Below are 21,740 nucleotides of genomic sequence, written 5' to 3'. Positions count from 1 at the left end.
CCGTTATCATTGAAGACATGGACGAGAAAGACAGTTGGACCGTGAACGGCCAACGATTGAAAGTGTATCTCGGCGGTCATGTGGATCGCGAGAGTTGTGCTCAGCCGCTCGATGCTCCTCTGTGAGCATCGCACCGTCGAGCTTAGCCGACGTTAAACAAGCGCTAGTTGGGAGGCACCCCAACATTGTAAGTATTTCCTGTTTTATGTTTGATCTTGTATGAGTATTGTATGCTTAATCAGGCTGGATGACTTGCAAGTGCTGCATTTGCAAATGCACTTGCTGTCATGCTCGCTAGCGCTCGCTAGGCGAGTCTGCAGCGAGCGCGCTCGCTACCTGCTCGCTAGGCGAGGCAGTAGCGAGCGCACCAGTACTGTTATATTTAAACAGTTCAGCAGGGCAGTTTTGCCCTTACCCTAAAAATTCTTCTGAACTGCTCTGCTGAAGTGTGCGATTTCCCTTCTCAAATTCTCTACCGTGCATCCATATCAACAACATTTGTGTGTCGGTCAATTGCAAACACTTCCCTCTTCTCCTTTCCAAATCCGTTTACCTCAAGGTTTGCCCTATTGCATGTTTCTTTTGTTGCATTATTTATTTCCAACTTTGAATGGTAAATAGGATAGGTGTGATAGGAACCTTGAGGTTGCATACAATTTTGGGAGTTTGCAATGTTGTGCATTTAGGTTTTTAAATTGGGGATTTACTCTTACTTAGGTTTTCCATGAAATTAGGTATCCCCAATCGCATAGAACAATTCATAGTCATGAGAAATCATTGGGTTTTGTTGTGGAAACCTTGTATGTACAGGTTTTGGGGGAAACAATTTTGAAAATGCAGAAAACCCCAAAACCCGTAAGGTTCGCTAGCACTCGCTAGGCGAACCTGGGGCGAGCATTCGCTGCCACTTCGCTAGGCGAAGCAGCAGCGAGCAAACCAGTCCCTTATAAAACTGTTTTGGTTCTAATCTGTTTGTTTCGTGTTTGTTGCTTTGTCTCTTGTTTTGCAGAATGGAGTCAAGAGCTAGTGCTGGCAAGAAAAGAAAGGGAGCGGCAACTACTTCACGAACCGTGCCAATCCAATTCGACCACGACAAGTTTGTGGGCCCGAAACAAGCGGCACGGTACATCGCTTTGGAGAAGCGAAACATTTTGCCTGAGAAGCGTTTTCTGATTAACCCACAGGGCACATATCGGAGTTTTGCCGGGTTGATCGATACAAAGAAATGGGATAGGTTGATAAATCCCTTGGAACACTATGACATCGCTACAGTGCGGGAGTTCTACGCTAACGCATTGCCTGATGATGATGAGCCCTTCACTTGGGTCTCTAGAGTGGCCGGTCGGCCAGTTCCTTTTGACAGGGATACAATCAACCAAATCCTCGGGGAGCCGCTTCAGCTGGGTGCTGATGAAAGAGACCAGTACCATATTGACCTCCGGCTGCACAAGGATATCCCAGCAATTACAGCCGCCCTACTTCTACCAGGGAAATCAGTTGAGCCGAACCCATCTGGGGTTCCTATGAGATATCATCGGGAGGACATGACTCCCATGGCTCAGCTGATTCTTCTTCTGGTTTTGACCAACATACAACCCAAATCCCACACATCTACTGTGCCGATCCCAGTGGCACACTTAGTACATTCCATCCTCGCCAATGTTGAGATTGATGTGGCGAGGATCATTGCCAATGAGCTGAAGACGGTAATAGAGAGCGGACTGAAGTCGGGGGCTCGGGTGAATTGCCCCCTTGCATTCCCTTGTTTGATTATGAGCCTGTGCATTAAGGCACGAGTGCGACTTCCGTCTCGGGGTCAGGTTAGGATCCCGGCTCCTATTGATGACCGTTATGTGGCAAAATACTGCAGAGCTAAGGCCACCGGCAGCAGTGCAGCCTCAGGTAGCACTAGGGTTTCTGATGGTCCTAGTGCTTCTACTCCCAGGGTCGATCCATACCTGCGGGCTGCGTGTGAATACAATTTCCAGTGGATGGCAGCATCGCAGAGGGCTATGATTGACATGCACGACTCGATGCAGCGTTTGCAGCTGCAGGGTAGTGGTGCACATGCTTTGATGACACGGGAGCAGTTTCTGACTAATGCAAATTGGCCCGTGGACGTGCCAGTCTATTCTGAGGGGGTGGGAGCTGATGATGATGATGAGGATGATGATGAGGCGACCGGTTCTGAGGCCGGTAGTGAGGAGGAGTCTTGAGCCCTTTGTGGGTTAAGTTTTTGTTTTTTTGTATTCAGTTTTTATTATGGCATTTTTATTTGTACTTTTGAATTTTGTATTTTGACCAATGGGTTGTACTATTGGGGTGTTTTGTCCCCCACGAACAAAATTTTATTTTTCAGTTAATGTTATTTATGTTTGTTGTTAATTTTGTGTGTTTAATACAATTTTTGGTTGAATGAGTGGCAAACCCTTCTAGATTGGTTGCTCCTCAAGAAGTACCCAATGAAGGTGCATCCGAGCTTGGATGGCAATGATAAGAATAACAAGTGAATGAAGCTAAGGTACATGGTTACCGTCGGCTAGAATTTTAGAATGCATTAGGAACTTTACTCTTTTTGGTAAATAGAATATTGTCTTTTTGCAACATAATTGAATGAATGTTTCATCTAGAACTTAGAACCATATATGGTGAGGAAACCTCCATTGTACACTTAAATGCTGGAGTCTAATAAGTTTTGTTGATTCATTTGATTCATTATTTGTCTGTTATTATTGTGAAATTGTGGAAGCAATTAGAAATGATCAAGGCACTTGTTTTCTTTCGAGCACAACTACATCCAAAAACAACTTACCTGTGAGCAGAGAGAGTATTTGTTAACCCCTTTGAGCCTGAACAGTGGAATCTCGGCTTGAAATAAAGCGAGATCTCAAAAATGTTTTTTTTTACAACCCGAAAAATCTTGATTATTGTTCTTTTGCCGTAAAAAGTTAAGAGCATTCACTTAGGGTGTGGAAGAAATAAGTTGGGGAGAACGAAAAATAATTGGTAAGTACCACAGCTTTTGAAAATGAAAAGAAAAACCAAGCAAGCATAGAAAAATATATGTATAGAAAATGTAGAAAATAAACATCTGTTTTGTATATTTGATGTGAAAGAAAAGAACAAAAATAGAAAGAATGAAAAAAAAAAAAAATGAATGCTTGCTTGGAAGAAAAAAATAGTAGTGAAAAATAAGAATTGAGTTGTGGAATATGTGTTGTGAAGGTTACAAATAAGAAACAAAGGAAACAAAGTCGAGTAGTGTGAATATTACTGTGAATGTCTCTTTTGCATCGGCACTTTCGTTTCAATGGCCTTAGAAATGACCCTTGTTTGTTAACCCGACCAAGCTTCAACCGAAAAGCCCTTAGTGATCTTTTTGTTTCCACAGTACAACTTATAATTGTTAGACATTGTATGAATCTGTTTGATTTCTTCATTATTTGTTAGAGTGTGAGATTTTTCCCGCGGTTGCAAACGCGTTAAATCTTCAATCCTTATTCGAAGAGGAGAGATAGGGTGATTCATTCAGAATAGTATTGTTGCAGATAGATAAATATTTTGCATTGCTACTTAAGTTTTAGTTCTTATGTATTATTTTATTCACAACCGTTGGAAACGTGTATTTGCGGATTTCGCTTGTGTTTGAGCCATTTATCCAACTTCGGAGAAACCGTTTTCTTTAAAGCAAATCCTCTTGTTCTTCAAAGAGGCATACTTTGCTTGAGGACAAGCAAGAATCTAGTTGGGGAGAGTTGTTAGATGCCCAAAAGTCCTTTTTCAAGCTATCATATGTGGGCATCTTTCACTCTTATACCTTGCTAAATGTGGTCAAACCACATTCATTTTACATGGAATGCATTACATTGATAAACAAGCTTGGTGCCTTTGATGTGTGTGTTATTGTGCAGGAAAGGCATGAATTAATTGATAATGAAGACACAACAAAATTGGCAAAGGAACCAAAGCAAACAAGCATTCTATCTGCCAGCTCGCTAGGCGAGGATGTGGCGATGCAAAACCTTCGCTAGGCGAGCTCCTGGCGAAAGGCTCCAGTAAAATGGTTAATTAATTCGCTAGGCGAACTGAAGGCGAAGTGGCAGCGAATTCAGTCTGTTTTGGTGAAATGAGCAGCCAGCACTAGCTCGCTAGGCGAGGCTCTAGCGAGTCCCCAGCGAGCATTCCAGTAGCAAAACCTCTCAACCTCGCTGGGGCGAAGGTTGAAGCGAGTTCTTCGCTAGGCGAAGGTCTGTTCGCTAGGCGAACATGACAGTTCCACAGGCCCAGTTTTCTCTGGGCGCAGGGGCATTTTGTGCCCATTTTTGGCCTTCGCTAGGCGAGCCATTCTGCTCGCCTAGCGAACGTGACAGTTCTGCACTTGTCTATAAGTAGCAGGTGCCACCTTTTGTGCCCAAGGACTGAGATACCACTTTTAGACCACTTTTTACCAACTTTTCCATTTTTTGTACTTTCTCTTAGATATTTTACAGCATTGCTTTGTGGGGGATTTTATGCCCTAATTTCATTTCTCTTCATCTAGCAACCATCTTCCACAAAAAGACGGTGGATTCCCATCCAACTTCGATCATTCGACTTGGATGTTGATCAACCCTCTTTTCTTACTTGCCGACCAAGCTACCATGAAAATGAGTAGCTAAGTCTCCATTTGTCAAGGTTAGATGTAGGTGATTTCCAAGCTTTGTGTGTAAATGTAAGGATCCTCATTTGTAAACTCTTTAACGGTAAATATATGATGAAAACTTTGTTTCTATTTAAAACTCTTTGTGTTGGTATTTGATCGAGAGATGTTTACCGATTCTTGACCTAGGTTTTCATCCAAACTTGTTTGTTAGCTAGAGATAGTAACGAATGATTTTGTTCACTATAAGGTTGAACCAAAACGTTGTCTTTTTGATAGATTGTGTTCGAGAGAAACAATGGATCAAAATGACAAAACTCACAATGGGTGTTCGAGAGAAACGCATTGAGAGGACTTTGTGAAATTATTTATCATCTAAAGGAGTTTATAATATTGTTGACCGTGCAAAAACATGCAAAGCAAGTGTAATCATTGAAACCTAACTCTGACAATATTTCTCATATTAATCAAAACGTAACTTTTACCGCAATTAATTACTTTGTATGCAAGATAACTTGATTAAAACCCAAAACCCTAGTGTTACTTTAAGTTAAGATTAATTCAACCATTGAACGGCAGTGATATCTTACAATCTCTGTGGATACGATAACAAAAACCCGACACTTAAAAACTGTCATTCAACAGTAGGGGTGCTAATACCTTCCCTTCGCATAACCGACTCCCGATCCCATTCTCTTTGGTCGCGAGACCATGTCTTTTTCCAGGTACTCTGAGCGTTTCCTTTCCCTCTTTTGGGATAAATAACGCACGGTGGCGGCTCTGTTGTTCTTGTTTCCCGCCGGTTTTTCGCGTAATGCGACAGCTGGCGACTCTGCTGGGGACATAGAGAAGTTGACCTGTGCTGGTCCATCTTCCCTAAGCGAGTCTCTCCTAGCGCTCTCTAGGTTAGGGTTTTGGTTGCTATTTGCTGTTATTTATTGCATGATTATTCTGTTGTATATATGTGCATATCCGTTTGCTTGCATCATACTATCATGTTGCCGTCCTCTGTGCAGGTGGTTCTTCTGTTTGGGGGGGGGGGGGTGTTCTGAGTGGGGCTAAAACCCAGGCCCGAGTATACACCTAGGATTAGTGTGGTCTCACGTTCCTCACATGTTGGGTTGACATGATTGTCGTGACGTGACATACCACAAGCCGGACGAGGTTCTTCTGAGAGGGCTCTTCCTTGTGGAGTTTCCACTATGGTTGAGTTTTATCTCTTTTAAGCTGTTGACTTCGGTGACCGTTCTTTCCCGGATCTTTGATTGAGACGATCTTAAGAGAGCTACAACGGCACACCCGAAAGGGCAAACCCGTTGAGTATCTTTGCCCGATTGTCGAGATCATTGTCCGCCTTAGGATGGCCTGATTAGAATTTACCTGTGAGGGGAGGGTTTATTCTTACAGATGCATGTTCTGATGGTGACTTTGTTGGTGACTATTGGTTGATCAGAGTCCTATTTATGAGTCGGATTTATGAATCTATTTCTGGACGCCGGAGGTTTGATCCTGGCATTGATCGGAGGGTTCCGTTTATTTCGGATCCCTGGGCTGAATTGAGAGTACCTGTTCAGAGGATCTGACTGTCATCCGTTCAATGGATGTTCCTATGATGATGGCGATATATCCTTTGGTTCCGTTTATTTCGGAACTCCCCAAGTCGGATTTATGGTGACTTAGTCCCTCAGATGATTGTGACTGGTTCAGAGATTTGATGGGTCTTCAGAGGACTTGGCGGCACAGTGGCCTGCATTCATGCATTTGCATCATTATCATTTCGCATTCATCTGCATTCAACCCATGTCGATCCGTACTCAGGGTCCATTGTCGATTGAGATTCTGGTTGAGAGACATCCAGATGTCAAATTGTTATTGATGGAAAATTATCTGTCTCAGTGATGCTAGAATCAAAGGACAGATATTCCTGGTACGGGTAGACACTGCATGCGTGAGTCATACTAACCCATTTGCTGTTTTGTAGGTGTCAACCGGTGCGCATAGCTCGTCTGCTCAAACATCCTGCTAGGGGTAACAAATCCGAACTGATGGATCCTCCCAACGCCGGTATCCTCGAACTGAAAGAGATGGTGAGAGATTTGTTCAGTGTTGTGCGAGGGCTTGCCTTGGGGCAGAAAGCCATGGCCGAGAGATTGGAAAGGATGGAGGGCTGAATGATCAAGGAGAAAGTTCAAGGAAAAGCTCCATCATCCGAAGTGACAAATCTCTCTGACTCTGTAGCAAAGAAACTCGCTGGTAGTGGTTCGCTCAAAAAAGAGGTTGAGTCAAGCAGTGTGCCAGCAAAGAAGGAACGTAGTAAGGATCGTTACCACCCTTATGCTGCCACCGTGATCACTCCTGTTGGTAATTCACCTGTACCACAGCAACAACCATTACCTCAACAGAAGGCACCGAGGGCTAAGAGCCAGGTGAAGAAGAAGAAGGAGGATCGTCAGTTCGAGGAGCCACCTGTGACCTACACCCTTCTATTCAGGAGATTGAGGGATTTGGGGTTAGTCCGGCCAAGGATATTGATTCCCATAGAACGGCAGCGGAGGCCTGCACATTATGATGAGAATGCCAGTTGCGAGTTCCACTCTGAGGCACCCGGACACAGTATTGAGGGTTGTAGAGCTTTCAAGCATGTCGTCCAAGACATGGTGGACTCCAAGACCATCAGCTTGACACAGATAATGAATGGCGATGTTAATCCCGTACCCAGGCAGGGTCCTGTAAAAGTGAAGATGGTGAAAAAGGTCAAGAGAGGGATGGGGGTGACTGAGGAAGATCAGTTAAAGGTTCCAATGGCTGTGGTCCCAAAACCTCTGGTACAGGATGGAGCTTTCCCTGCTATTGATAATTGTTGTGCAGCCGTCACCACAGAGGGGTGTGTATTGATGAGAGACACGACCCAGAAGATGATAGAAGTAGAAATGGACAGCGAAAAGTTTGAAACACCCAGTCAAGCAATCGAAACCATCAAGGTGGAGAATGCTGTTGTTGTTGAGAAAGAGAAGAAACTGTCCATTTCTTCTTATAAACAAGCTCTGGAGGTAGTGAGGAACCAGAAGGCCCAAGGCTGGGGGAGAATCATTGACATTGTGGTAAAGGCAGACATGTTCGGGATCGGTTATCGGCCAGATCAAGAGTCGTCTAGACCTAACAGAGGACGTCGTGCGCCGTACATCTTTGTCAGTGCAGGAATGCTGAGTCCTAATCATGCCTGTTCAGTGGGTGAAGAGATCGACTGTGACCGCGAGCTCGAGTTGTGGATAAAGTCGTGCGTACCAGACAGTTGGAAAGCCTCCAAAATCACCGCGGGCGCTCATCCGGAAGTGTAGTATTTCTGTGTTTTAATGTTGTTTGCATGAAAGCCATACATTTTGCCCGAAACATAATGGTCCATTGTAAGGGCCACCTCATGTGTTTCATTTTTGCAACATTTTGCATCAGTAATAAATGGATGTTTTTGTGATCAAAAGCGGTGTTCCCTATTTTTCACTTTTTGCAGTTAAAAAAAAATATAAAATAAAAATGGCAATGTTTTTATTTCCTTTCCTTTTGATTCATTTGGTTCCGACCTCAAAAGTGATTACCATCCTGATCTCATCGATAACAATTCGGTTACACCTTTGTATGACTTCGACAATCCGCTCTATCATGCCGAAGAAAAAGGCGAAGAAGATGGTGATCTGTTGAAAGATTAGCCAGGTTGAGACAAAAAGAGAAGGTGATTCAACGGCACAAGGAGCGATTCAAGATTGATATTCCAGACACCGCCGATGTCAGAAAGTGAAAATTGAGGCCGCTTCAGAGGCGAGTTGAGGACAGAATGGTAGGAGCATGTGGACACCTTCGCCTGGTCGTATCAGGATATGCCAGGGTTGGGTACCAATGTCGTTATGCACAAGCTACAATGGAGAGAAGACTGTCCTCTAGAGGAGCAGGGCACCGGTGCCACGTATCAGAGTGACTTTGTTTCATGGTATGATTCATCGTAGAATCGAATGCTATGTTGATGACACGATAGCAAAGTCCCAAGCCGAAGAGGGGCATCTGGTGAATCCGGGGCAAGTCGTTTGACCGGGTTGAAACTACTCAGACTGAGGTTGAGTCCGAACCAGTGCACTTGTGGAGTGTTGTCCGGTAAGCTGCCGAGGCTTATTGTAAACAAAAGAGGAGTCGAGGTCGATCCTTCTAAAAAAAAAAGAAAAAGAAAAGAAAAAAAGAAAAAGAAAAAGCAATGCAAGAAATGCCTGAACCGAAAACAAAAAGAGATCAAACGGTCAGGTAGGGTAATGACTGCCAAGGGGCACTGGAAAAAGAATAAGTTGCAGGAACTTCTGATTCTGTTAACCTGGTACTTGACAGCCCTCGAGGGGTCCATGAGGCGCGTACTGTGTCAGCATGACGAGTCTGGTCGAAAAGAGCATGCAATTTACCTTAGCAAAGAGTTTATCGACTGTGAAACAATACACACTCACTGCTCGAGAAAACTTGATGTACTTTGGCATAGGCTGCTCGCCGACTGAGACAGTATGCTGGTTCATACCACTTTATGGATGTCCAAGATGGATCTGATCAAGTATGTGCTTGAAAAAGCTAGCATTGACCGGACGGGTTGCAAGATGGAAAAGTAATTCTGAATGATTCATGGTATACAGCGACCTATTGATGATTCTCAACCAAGGAAGTTTGAGGTCCCTGATGAGGACATCTCGAGGTACTCAAATCGAAAGATTGAGAGTGACCGATCCCGAAGGAGGGGCCTGACCCTGAATCCGAACGGATTCTGATGTCTGATGGGGAGAGTGTAAAGTGAATGAGTTAGTGCTTCCCCGATAACATTTGAATGCACCAACGATGGTGGCTGAGTACGAAGTTGGCATCCTGGGTACCGAACCGCAGTGCGTGCATCTACTGGGGCAACGTCTTTCTCATTCAGTATAGGCTGGAAGTGATATTACCTACTGATGTTATCTACTGAAGTCTAGATCCCATTGGGGAGAGTCCTGATGGATGAGAAGTTAGAGAAGGCTGAGTAGATGAGGACTCGGTATGACGCGTCGAGCCTGACTGCTGAAAGGGTTGACAGTTACTTATCGTGGGGCAGTTGTACCCGGTGAGTGAAGCGTGTCGTGGACCGAAAAGGGCGACCTCGTGCGTACCACGTGAGTGGTGTTGAAAAGGATCCTTCCTCCTCAACGATCGTGGGTCAAATGGATAAGCAGTTATGAATGTCCGTTCGTGGTCAAAAGGGTTTTCTCTGACAGAGCCTTGTGATTGATGACCACGAATGATGAGGATTTTCCGTCCCCTGAGTGCGGACGCAGTTAAAAGATACTTCGTGGAAAAAAGAGACCCGCTGGACAAAAAGAATAAGAGAGTCCAGGCAAAAAAGGGCATCCCGACGAACCAAGAAAAAAGAGAAAAGGTTCGGGCAAAAGTTAGGGATAATAAAAGAAAGGAACTGTACACCCGGCAAGTCGAAAACCCCGCAAGGGCGGCTTGGGCAAAAAAGGGTATCCCGGTGGACTGAAACCCGAAAGGGCGGTCCAGCCAAAAGAGGGAATGAAACGAACAACTGCGTCCAGCATGATCGTTTGTGCTTGAGATATGACTTGGATAATCTCCGACAGAGATCGATCGGAAACGTCTTGTTCAGAAGGCCGAAAGTGCGGAAAGTCTTGAGGACATATGGGGTGTAACCGAGTTGGAACCCGATGAGATCATGGTTTCACATTGCCATTAGGGTAGATTTTTTCACTTTTATGCGCAATCACCTCTTTTCAGGGTTTGCTTCCTGTGTGTTGCTCAGTTCTGAGCCACTTTTCTGTTTCAGTCAATAAAATGTGTGTTCAGTCAAATAATTTTGTTTTTGTTTTCATTACCGCTTTGATTACGAAAACATCCGTTTGTTTTGATAAGAATATTTGCATGTTGTAACATAGAGATCCCTTCCGATGCATGCTTATAAGATTGAAATATGGAAATCTTATTCGGAAGTTTGAGTGACCAAGATGTTGAAATGTTGGCACGCCTGGGGCACGCTTTTATCTAATGACCTCTTGTGCGGGTGCTGTTAGATATCTTCATTCATTGGCAGGTTGTGATATAGAGCCTTTTGACAAAAGATCCCCACAGAGTCCAACCAGGGGCAAGGGATAGACGACTAATGAAAGGACGGTGAAAGAAGGACGACGATCCTGGAAAGTTAATCAAAAAGACTCTTCAAAGTCTAAGGACTGGAAAGTTTGTATGAATCCCAGGAGTTCGATCCCCGTGGAGTACGGAAGAGTCGGGAATACAAGGTGATGAATTAGAAAAGTCCAGATGAGTCTGGGAGTTCTCAAAAGTGGAAAGTCAACACTGTGGTAGGGTGGTGAACACCAGTGTTCGACAAATCGAAGGGCGGCCCGTGTCCGATAGGCCGTATTTCCCCAATGGGTTTGAGAGTGTCATCTCCCTAGCAGATTCGAGATCGGTGCCTCCTCATCAAGCCTGAAGGTTACCAAAGCCCCAGCAGAGTTGTGATTGTTTTCCAAGTCTGAAGCTGTCTTCCCAGCAGAGGTGGTGTTGATGGTTTTCCCCAACAAGGTCCCCAAGAGGATCGGGTTCGGCGGGGCTATCCCCAGTAGAGGTAAGGATTGGTTGCCTCCTCTAGCAGGGTAATCCTCAAGCAGTTCGGGTTCGATGGAGTTCATCCCCAGCAAAGGTTGTCTTTCCCCAGCAGGGTGGAAATGGACGTGGTAATGAAAGCTTCCGCGCAGTTCTTGGAGCTCCCCGGTGTTGTCTCTGGAGGAAATGTGTTTTTTATGCATTCATCATGTAGATAAGCATAGCATATTGCATCACTAGTGCGTAGCATTTCCATAATCATGGGGCATTACGCTAAAAAAAAACTCATGCATCAGCATTGCAAACGCATCCATTAGCCCGAGGCTGTGGTGATCATCCGAGAATGGGTCGTTGGAAGGAGTTTAGCCTCACGCTTGGATCGATTTTAGAATTGGGTTCCCCAGCAGGGTTGAGAGAGGGTGTTTCCCCAACAAGTGACTCTTCAGTCGAGTGGGTATCCCCAGCATTGTTACTCCCCAATTGGTAGCATCTTGCCAGCTTGGATCTTTTTCCCTAGCAGATGTGGGTGCGTCTGATCTCTCCATGTAGAGTTGACCCCTTAAGCAGAAAGTGTCTGTCATTTCCTTCCGCATCTCCCCACTGAGTTATATCCTCGTGGATGACGGTTGTTTCCGTTCCCTCCCCTTGGGATGGGTTTTCCCTATTGAGTTCTTTCCTCATTAGGATGTCTTAATTCAGTATGCCTTTTTGGATCGATCCTAAACTGGCTTCCTTTTGGCTGTCTCTTGTGCTTCCCTGGGGCATAAATGAGTAGTTGCTTACTAACCGGCGCTCATTCATCTTATCCTCAGCGGAATTTGTGGGCTTCTACCTACAAACCGGTAGTTGTAAGTCCTATTTTTGTGGTTTTCTACCTACAAACTGGTAGTTGTAAAATCCCACTTTCATCCCCTAGCAGAGGTAACCTTTGTGGTTTATTCTGATTGTTGGCGGATTTTGCGGTCTTCTACCTACTACCCGGTAGTTGTAAATTCTTTTTTCTCGCTCTGCCTCTTAGCAGACCGTTTGTTGGCCTCTACCTACAAACCGGTAGTTGTAAGTCCTATCTTTGTGGTTTTCTACCTACAAACCGGTAGTTGTAAAATCCCACTTTCATTCCCTTGGTAGAGTTAACCCTCTGTGCTCATCCTGATTGATGACGGTTACTTTTTCCGTGGTTTTCTACCTACTAACCGGTAGATGTAATCCCCTCTTTGTGGTTATCATTATCCTTTCTCGGTATTGATATTCCTTTCACCTCTCGGATATTTGCTTTGAGTAGCAACTTTATCCCCTTTTGATTGGTCATCTTTTGCATACCTAGTCCTGGTACCCCGATGCCTTTCTTGTCGGTTGATTTATCCATTTTACAACCAATCCGGTTATGGATAATCTTCCTTGCGAGTGTATTATCTACGTTTTGACGGCTATAGATAATATATCTCATGCACTCTTTGGTCAATCTTTTGATTGTTTTCACCAGCTGAGTAAGATTCGTATTCCTTTGTTCGGAATCGAATGCCCATCCTTTAACAAGTTTGCCTTTGCTCTCTTCAGGATGATGTCGGTCGATCTATCCATTTAACAACCCACAACCCGGTTATGGATAATCTTCCGTGCGAGTGTATTATCTACGTTTTGACGGCTATAGATAATATATCTCATGCGCTCTTGGGTCGAAGTCGTCCTCCCCAGTTGAGTAACATTCGTATTCCTTTGTTCGGAATCGAATGTCCATCCTTTAACAAGTTTGCTTTCGCTCTCTTCAGGATGATGTCGGTCGAGTTATCCATTTAACAACCAACCCGGTTATGGATAATGTTCCATGCGAGTATATTATCTACGTTTTGACGGCTATAGATAATATATCTCATGCGCTCTTGGGTCGAAGTTTTGTCCTCCCCAGCTGAGTAAGATTCGTATTCCTTGTGGAATCGAATGTCCATCCTTTAACAAGTTTGCTTTCGCTCTCTTCAGGATGATGTCGGTCGATCTATCCATCTAACAACCTCCAACCCGGTTATGGATAATCTTCCATGCGAGTATGTTATCTACGTTTTGACGGCTATAGATAATATATTTCATGCACTCTTTGGTCAATCTTTTGATTGTTTTCTCCAGCAGAGTAAGATTCGTATTCCTTATGGAATCGAATGTCCATCCTTTAACAAGATCGCTTTTCTAGCCCTCTTCAGGATGATGAGTGTTTTGGAACACAAACCAATTCACGCTTTGGTCGGTCACCGGTTTTCATGCCTACAACCCGGTATCCTTGGTGTTCCTTCCTGTCTGCTCTCTGTCGTGACTTTGATCCCCAGTGAGTCACCTCTCCGTTGGTTTCGATAAACGCCGAGTTTTTCCTATGCGTCCGTTGACGTATAGTTGATTGTTCCCCACAGATCATTTGGCAGTGTCAGATGATTCCCCTCAGAGATTTACCTCTCTGTTGGTTTCGATAAACGTCGAGTTTTTCCTAGTCGTCCTATGACGTCTAGCTGTACCCTTCCCCATGCGGATTTACCTCTCCGTTGGTTTCGATAAACGTTGAGTTTTTCTCATCCGTCCGTTGACGTTTGATTGTATATCCTATTCTCCAGTCATTCATTAATGTCTGGTTGATTCCCAGCCAGAATCCCCAGTAGAGTCGTCGGTGACGTCCTATTCGGTTTCCGGTTGTTGTTCCCCTTCCCTAGTGAAGTGTCTCCTCCTCTCCGTTGGTGTCGATAAACGTCGAGTTTTTCCTAGTTGTCCGTTGACATCTAGATGTATTGCTTTCTCCCAGTTCATCCGTCGTCCGTTGATGTCAGGTCTCCTTCTCCGTTGGCGTCGATAAACGTCGAGCTTCTCCCTTTCGTCCGTTGACGTCTGGTCGAGTCTTCCCAGTTCATCCGTCGTCCGTTGATGTTTGGTCTCCTTCTCCGTTGGTGTCGATAAACGTCGAGCTTCTCCCTTTCGTCCGATGATGTCTGGTCGAGTCTTCCCAGTTCATCCGTCGTCCGTTGATGTCTGGTTACCTCTCCGTTGGTCTTGGTAAACGTCGAGTTTTTCCTGGTCGTCCCCAGTTGGCTTACCTCTCCGTTGGTCTTGGTAAACGTTGAGTTTTTCCTAGTTGTCCGTTGGCATCTAGTTGTGATTCCTGTTCCCATTCATCACCGTTGTGATGTCTGGATGTGATGACTATATCCTTGGGAAGAAGAAGAGAAAACAAAAAATTTCCCAACATTGTGCAAATTCTACGGTTCTTGGTATTTAATCCCTGTTTACCCTGAAAGTCTGACAGCCGTTGCTCTCATCCATTCGGGTTCCCAGTTGATTGAATAGGGGCAGCTGTAGCACCTCAAATTTGCACCTACTATTGTGTACATACATTTTCATCATTAGGTCATTAACATAACATAGTCCATTGCATAACATTGCATTGCCTTTTGCCCAAGTGCAAGTTCCTCAGACAAATTAGGTCAAACTGATCAGGAGAATCAGTCAATCAAGCAAGCATGAGCAATTTCCATTAAGACAAAGCCCTAGGGTTGGTTTATCAAGTTCATATGATTGTGTGGTCATTGTGAAGTGGTTGGGCCAAAGATTGGATGCTCAGAAGTCATCAGTCAAGCTGAATTTCATTAGAAACCCTAGAAAGTCAACTGTGGTCAACTGTGCCTGATTTTGTGGATTTGAAGGTGGGAGATGGTTTGAAAGGCCTCATTCATGTCCATACAAGTCTCGTTTGACATATCAAAGATCAATGTTGAAGGATTTGAAGTCAGATCAAAAGTTTCCTAAAATGGCAGGTGACCTGTAATTGGAAACTGCCCAAAATGGAAAGTTCTTCTCCTCAAAATTACTTCATCATACAAGCTTCAAATGGAATTTTGTTCAACATGAAAGTTGAAGATCTTGATCTCACCTTTCCAAAAAGTCCAAGAACACTCATTTCTCATGTGTGGTTGGCAAGTTATGATCAAATCATTTTCAGAAAATGTTGAAATTCAAAAGGCCATAACTCATGAACCATTTGGCCAAATTGGGTGATTCTTTTTTGAGCAAGTCACATTTGACATGTACTATCACATTGCATCATTACATTTCATTGAAAATCAACACATAAAAAGGTCATTTTTCAAGTGGACTAATTTGAAAATTCGTGGGAAAAATAGTGATTTTTAAAAATACAAGTCATTTGCCTTCCAAACCTTTTCCAACACATCATAAACATCATTTTGGACTTGCTTGAATGATTTTTACACTGTTGCATTGGCTACAATTGAAAAGGGCATTTTGGCCACTTTGCTTAGCATGTGCATTACACTAATTGTAACACCCTTCTAAATACCCCAATTATTTAATTAAAACAACAACAATTAAATCATACATATCAGAGTAAATATTGCAACTCAAGGGTGTCACATAACAACTTCTTCACAAATTTCAACATAAAAGCAGTCATACTCAATTTTATTCAACATAAAAACTTCTTTAACAATACGCAGCGGATAAAATATTTCAACATCTGTAATTCATCAAAATTAACATTTATTCAACAATTCAACATCCCGTCCCGATGTTACATCTATCAGAGCATGACCCTCTAACCACACTAGACTTCAAGCACTAGCTCCTATTCGACTCACTGCTCGTTACCTGAAAAATATAACTGTAAGGGTGAGTTCCTCAATCGATATAACAAATATTATAAATCATCATGTTATGTTAAGTAACTTTACACGTTAATCACCCACATCATATCATGCATTCGGTAGCAGCATATTCAACTCAACATCATATTCAAACACAACGTAAATGCAACTCAAATGAGACTCGACTCTTCATGCATGTGGTACCATTTGGAGTAAAACTCCCAACTTAAAATCATTGCCAGTTTGGTGGGCATCAAGGCATAAGCCTTCAACTTTCAACTTAAAAATTTGCCAATCCAGGCCAACGTGGTGTGAGCAAAAGCCCCATAATTTTGCCAATCCAGGCCAACGTGGTGTGAGCAAAAGCCCCGACTCTATGCATATGAATGTATATGGCATGTACGACTTGCAACTTCAACAACATAATAACAACAGCAACACAACAGCTTTTTCAACAAAACAACTTAAAATCAACGTTGGCTCATCAGCCTACAACTTAGTATTTTCAACAGAACAACTTATATTCAACTTTGGCTCATCAGCCTACAACTTAATGTTTTCCACAAAACAACTTATCAACATATTTGCATCAATATTTCACAACATAAACTCAATAATTTCGTTCATCACAATTTACTATGATAGGCTAGCTACCAATTGCATTGACAACATAAAAATCAACTATTTTTCTTTACTGTAACAGTGTTAACCGGTTAACGCTATAGGTTAACCGGTTAACGCAGGAAAATTACACTTCCAGGCAAAACGCAACAGTGTTAACCGGTTAACGCTATAGGTTAACCGGTTAACGCAGGCAAAACTCAACATTTTCACAAATTTTAACAGTGTTAACCGGTTAACACCCTGGGTTAACCGGTTAACGCAGGCGAAACAGCAGTTCCTGCGCTAACACAAGGCAGAATGCAGAGTTTCCGCATTTTCCGCCGTTGGAGGACTTCCGGACCTCCGATTCAACTTCCGTAAAAAGCGATACGTTCAGAATTTCACGATACACTCAAATACAGATCCAATTTCAGCTTGAATTCAACTTAATCATCATAATATTTCAGCATCCACAATCCCAATTAGGGTCAAATTAACAGCTTATCACTACCCATTACATGTTAATCGATAATACCCATTAAACGACGATAAACCCCCCTTACCTGAGATAATCCGGCAAATCTCCAAGCTTTCGCTCTTCCGTTCCTCAACCGCGCTTTTCGGCTCTTTGCCCTTTTTCCTCTTCTCTGCAGCTTCTCAGAATTTCACGTGAAAACCTTTTCCAACAAATGAAAACCTTTTCTTTATTCCCACTTATATATTTTCCAAATATTATTATTCCAAAATAATAATAATAATAATAATCCAATTTATTTAATTAAATTAATAAATATATTATCAACTTAATTAAATAATTCTTTTTTCTTTATTTGGGGTGTTACAACTCTCCCCTACTAAAAGAGTTTTCGTCCTCGAAAACATACCTCAAACAAATAACTCTGGATAGGACTCTTTCATCTGACTCTCCAGTTCCCAAGTCACATTGCCACCCGCTGGTCCTCCCCAAGCTACCTTCACCAAGGCAATCTCTTTACCCCGCAACTGCTTCAACTCTCGATCTTCAATCCTCATAGGCGATGTTTCAACAGTCAGGTTATCTTTCACCTGTACATCATCTACTTGGACTACATGCGACGGATCATGAATGTACCTCCTCAACTGAGACACATGAAAAACCTCATGCAAATTCGCAAGTGACGGCGGTAAAGCGATACGATAGGCTACTTCTCCTATCCTCTCCAGAATTTGATAAGGACCAATAAATCGCGGTGTCAACTTCTTCGACTTCAAAGCTCGACCAACACCTGTTATCGGAGTAACGCGAAGAAACACATGATCTCCCTCTTGGAACTCAAGTGACTTCCTCCTCTTATCATGATAACTCTTCTGACGACTCTGAGCAATTCTCATCTTTTCCTGAATCATCTTAATCTTTTCTGTAGTCTGTTGAACAATCTCCGGTCCAACCACAGCACTCTCACCGGACTCATACCAACATAACGGTGTCCGACATCTCCTACCATACAAAGCTTCAAACGGCGCCATACCAATGCTCGAATGAAAACTATTGTTGTAGGTAAACTCAATCAAAGGTAAATAACAATCCCAAGCACCTCCCTTTTCCAAAACGCAAGCTCTCAAAAGATCCTCTAGTGACTGAATCGTCCTCTCAGTCTGACCATCAGTCTGCGGATGATATGCAGAACTCAATCTCAGCTTAGTTCCCAAAGCCTTCTGCAAACCTTCCCAGAACTTCGATGTAAATCTAGGATCTCTGTCCGAAACAATACTCGACGGAATACCATGCAGACTTACAATCTTCTCAATATACAACTCAGCCAATTTCTCTAACGGATAATCCATTCTGATCGGAATAAAATGAGCCGATTTCGTCAATCTATCAACAATCACCCAAATGGCTTCAAAATTCTTACTTGTCCTCGGTAAACCAGAAACAAAATCCATACTGATACTATCCCACTTCCACTCTGGAATAGCCAACGGTTGCATTAGCCCAGACGGCTTCTGGTGCTCAATCTTTGACTTCTGACAAGTCAAACAAGAATAGACAAAACTTGCAATTTCTCTTTTCATTCCCGGCCACCAAAATAACTTTTTCAAATCATGATACATCTTCGTAGCTCCAGGGTGAATACTCAACCCACTACGATGTCCTTCTTCCAGAATACTCTTCTTAAGTTCGGTAACATCCGGAACGCACACCCGACTACCAAATCTCAAAACACCATTCTCATCAACTCTGAATTCGCCACCTTGACCTTGATTCACTAGAGTCAACTTATCAACCAAACGCATATCAGATTTCTGACCCTCTCTGATCTCATCCAGAATACCACTTGTTAACTTCAACATTCCCAATTTAACACTATTGTGAGTACTCTCACACACCAAACTCAAGTCTCTAAACTGCTCAATTAAATCCAATTCCTTAACCATTAGCATAGACATATGCAATGATTTCCGACTCAATGCATCCGCCACTACGTTTGCTTTACCCGGATGGTAATTCAAACCAAAGTCATAATCCTTCAGAAGCTCTAACCATCTTCTCTGTCTCATATTCGGCTCTTTCTGATCAAACAAATACTTTAAACTCTTATGGTCACTGAAAACCTCAAATCTTGACCCATACAAGTAATGCCTCCATAACTTCAGAACAAATACCACGGCTGCCAACTCTAAATCGTGCGTCGGATAGTTCCTCTCATGAACCCTCAGCTGTCTTGAAGCATAAGCTATAACCTGCTTATTCTGCATCAACACGCCACCCAAACCCAACAATGAAGCATCGCAATAAACTTCAAATGATTCCGACGAACTCGGTAATATCAGAATAGGAGCACTAGTTAACCTTCTCTTTAACTCTTGGAAACCTCCTTCACATTTTGAATCCCAAATAAACGCTTGCCCCTTTCTAGTCAACATGGTCAACGGTAATGCCAACTTAGAAAATTCCTCAATGAACTTCCTATAATAACCAGCCAAACTAAGGAAACTTCGAATCTCAGCAACAGACTTCGGAGCTTCCCACTTAGATACCGCTTCTATCTTAGAAGGATCAACAGCAACACCACCTCTTGAAATCACATGACCAAGAAAACTAACCTCTTCCAACCAAAATTCACATTTAGAGAGTTTAGCAAATAACTTCTTTTCTCGTAGAACTTCTAAAACCACTCTCAAATGCTCAGCATGCTCTTCTTCAGATTTCGAATACACCAAAATGTCATCAATAAACACCACAACAAACTTGTCTAGGTACGGATGGAAAATCCTATTCATATACTCCATAAATACTCCAGGCGCATTAGTCACACCAAAAGGCATTACAGAATACTCATAATGTCCATACCTGGTTCTGAAAGCAGTCTTCTGAATATCCTCGGTTTTCACACGAATCTGATGATACCCAGATCTCAAATCTATTTTGCTGAACACACTTGCACCAACCAACTGATCCATCAAATCATCAATCCTCGGCAAAGGATACCGATTCTTGATCGTCACTTTATTCAGTTGCCTGTAGTCCACACACAACCTCATAGTACCTTCTTTCTTCTTAACCAACAACACCGGTGCACCCCACGGTGACACACTCGGACGAATAAATTTCTTATCCAACAGATCTTCCAACTGACTCTTCAGTTCAGTTAACTCAACAGCAGACATACGGCACGGAGCCATCGATATCGGCCTAGTACCAGGTACCAAGTCAATAGAGAACTCCACTTCACGCTCTGGCGGCAATTCATTCACCTCTTCAGGAAACACATCAGGAAAATCACACACCACGGCTAGATCGCCAATCACCAGTTTATCTTTAGCCTCCAAAGTCGCTAACAGCATAAACAACTCTGCTCCATCCACTACTTCTTCATTCACCTGTCTTGCTGATAGAAACAAACTCTTTCCTTCCTCAATCTCAGGAAAAACCACCGTCTTATCAAAACAATTGATAGAAACTCGGTTAAACACCAACCAGTTCATACCCAGAATAACATCAATCTGCACTAACGGAAGACACACAAGGTCTATCCCAAAGTCTCTACCAAAAATACTCAAGGGACAACTTAAACAAACCGACGTAGTAGTCACTGAACCCTTCGCAGGAGTATCAATTACCATACTACCAAACATCTCAGATATCTCTAACTTAAGTTTCACCGCACAATCCAAAGATATAAAGGAATGAGTCGCACCTGTGTCAATAATAGCTACAAGAGGAAAGCCATTAATATAACACGTACCTCGGATCAAACGATCATCAGCAGAAGTCTCAGAACCCGATAAAGCAAAGACCTTGCCTCCAGACTGATTCCCTTTCTTCGGCTTCTGACACTGGCTTCCAATATGCCCTTCTTCGCCACAATTAAAACAAATCACTTCCTTGTGCTTGCAATCAGCTATTGCATGCCCAGTCTTACCGCAACGAAAACACCTCTTTACTTCAACAGTGCATACATTACTCTTATGACCAGCCTGACCACATTTGAAGCAAACTATACCCGTAGGAGCACCTCCCCCACTAGCTCTCTGAGTCGGAGCAGCTCTTTGTTTCCCTTTCCCAGCTGGAACATCATATGGCTTGCCACGATTTTGATGCTGCTTTCCCCTGCGGTCACTGACAATCTTATAATGAGCATTATTGTCCTCTTCAAATATCCTGCAGCTATCAACCAATTCAGTAAAAATGCGTATCTTCTGATACCCAACAGCCTTCTTAATCTCAGAGCGCAATCTGTTCTCAAACTTGATGCACTTTGAAAATTCAGCACCAGCACCAGTGTAATGAGGATAAAATTTGGACAACTCCACAAATTTTGCAGCATAATCAGTGACAGACATGCTTCCTTGCTTCAGCTCAAGGAATTCAATTTCCTTCTTACCACGGACATCCTCTGGATAATACTTCCTCAGAAATTCCCTACGGAATACATCCCAAGTAACGTCTTCACCTGCCACGGTCAACCTCTCGTGAGTCTCTAGCCACCAGTCATCAGCTTCGACTGCTAGCATGTGAGTACCATACCGAACCTTCTGAGCTGGAGTGCAATCCATAACACGAAAGATTCTCTCAATCTCTTTCAACCATCCTAAAGCTGCATCTGGATCATGCTTCCCTTTAAACACCGGCGGATTCTCTCTCTGAAAAGTCGCCAAGCTACGTGATCCAGCATCTCCACCAGCATTTGGCAAGTTCTGCACAGCTTGTGCCATTGCTTGCATTGCGGCAGCCATTGCAGCGTCATTCCTTCCAGCCATTTCAA

This window comes from Lathyrus oleraceus, chromosome 2 (genome assembly GCF_024323335.1).
Source record: "Lathyrus oleraceus cultivar Zhongwan6 chromosome 2, CAAS_Psat_ZW6_1.0, whole genome shotgun sequence".
In the NCBI taxonomy this organism is placed as follows: Eukaryota; Viridiplantae; Streptophyta; class Magnoliopsida; order Fabales; family Fabaceae; genus Lathyrus; species Lathyrus oleraceus.
Note: the sequence above shows the minus strand (reverse complement) of the source record.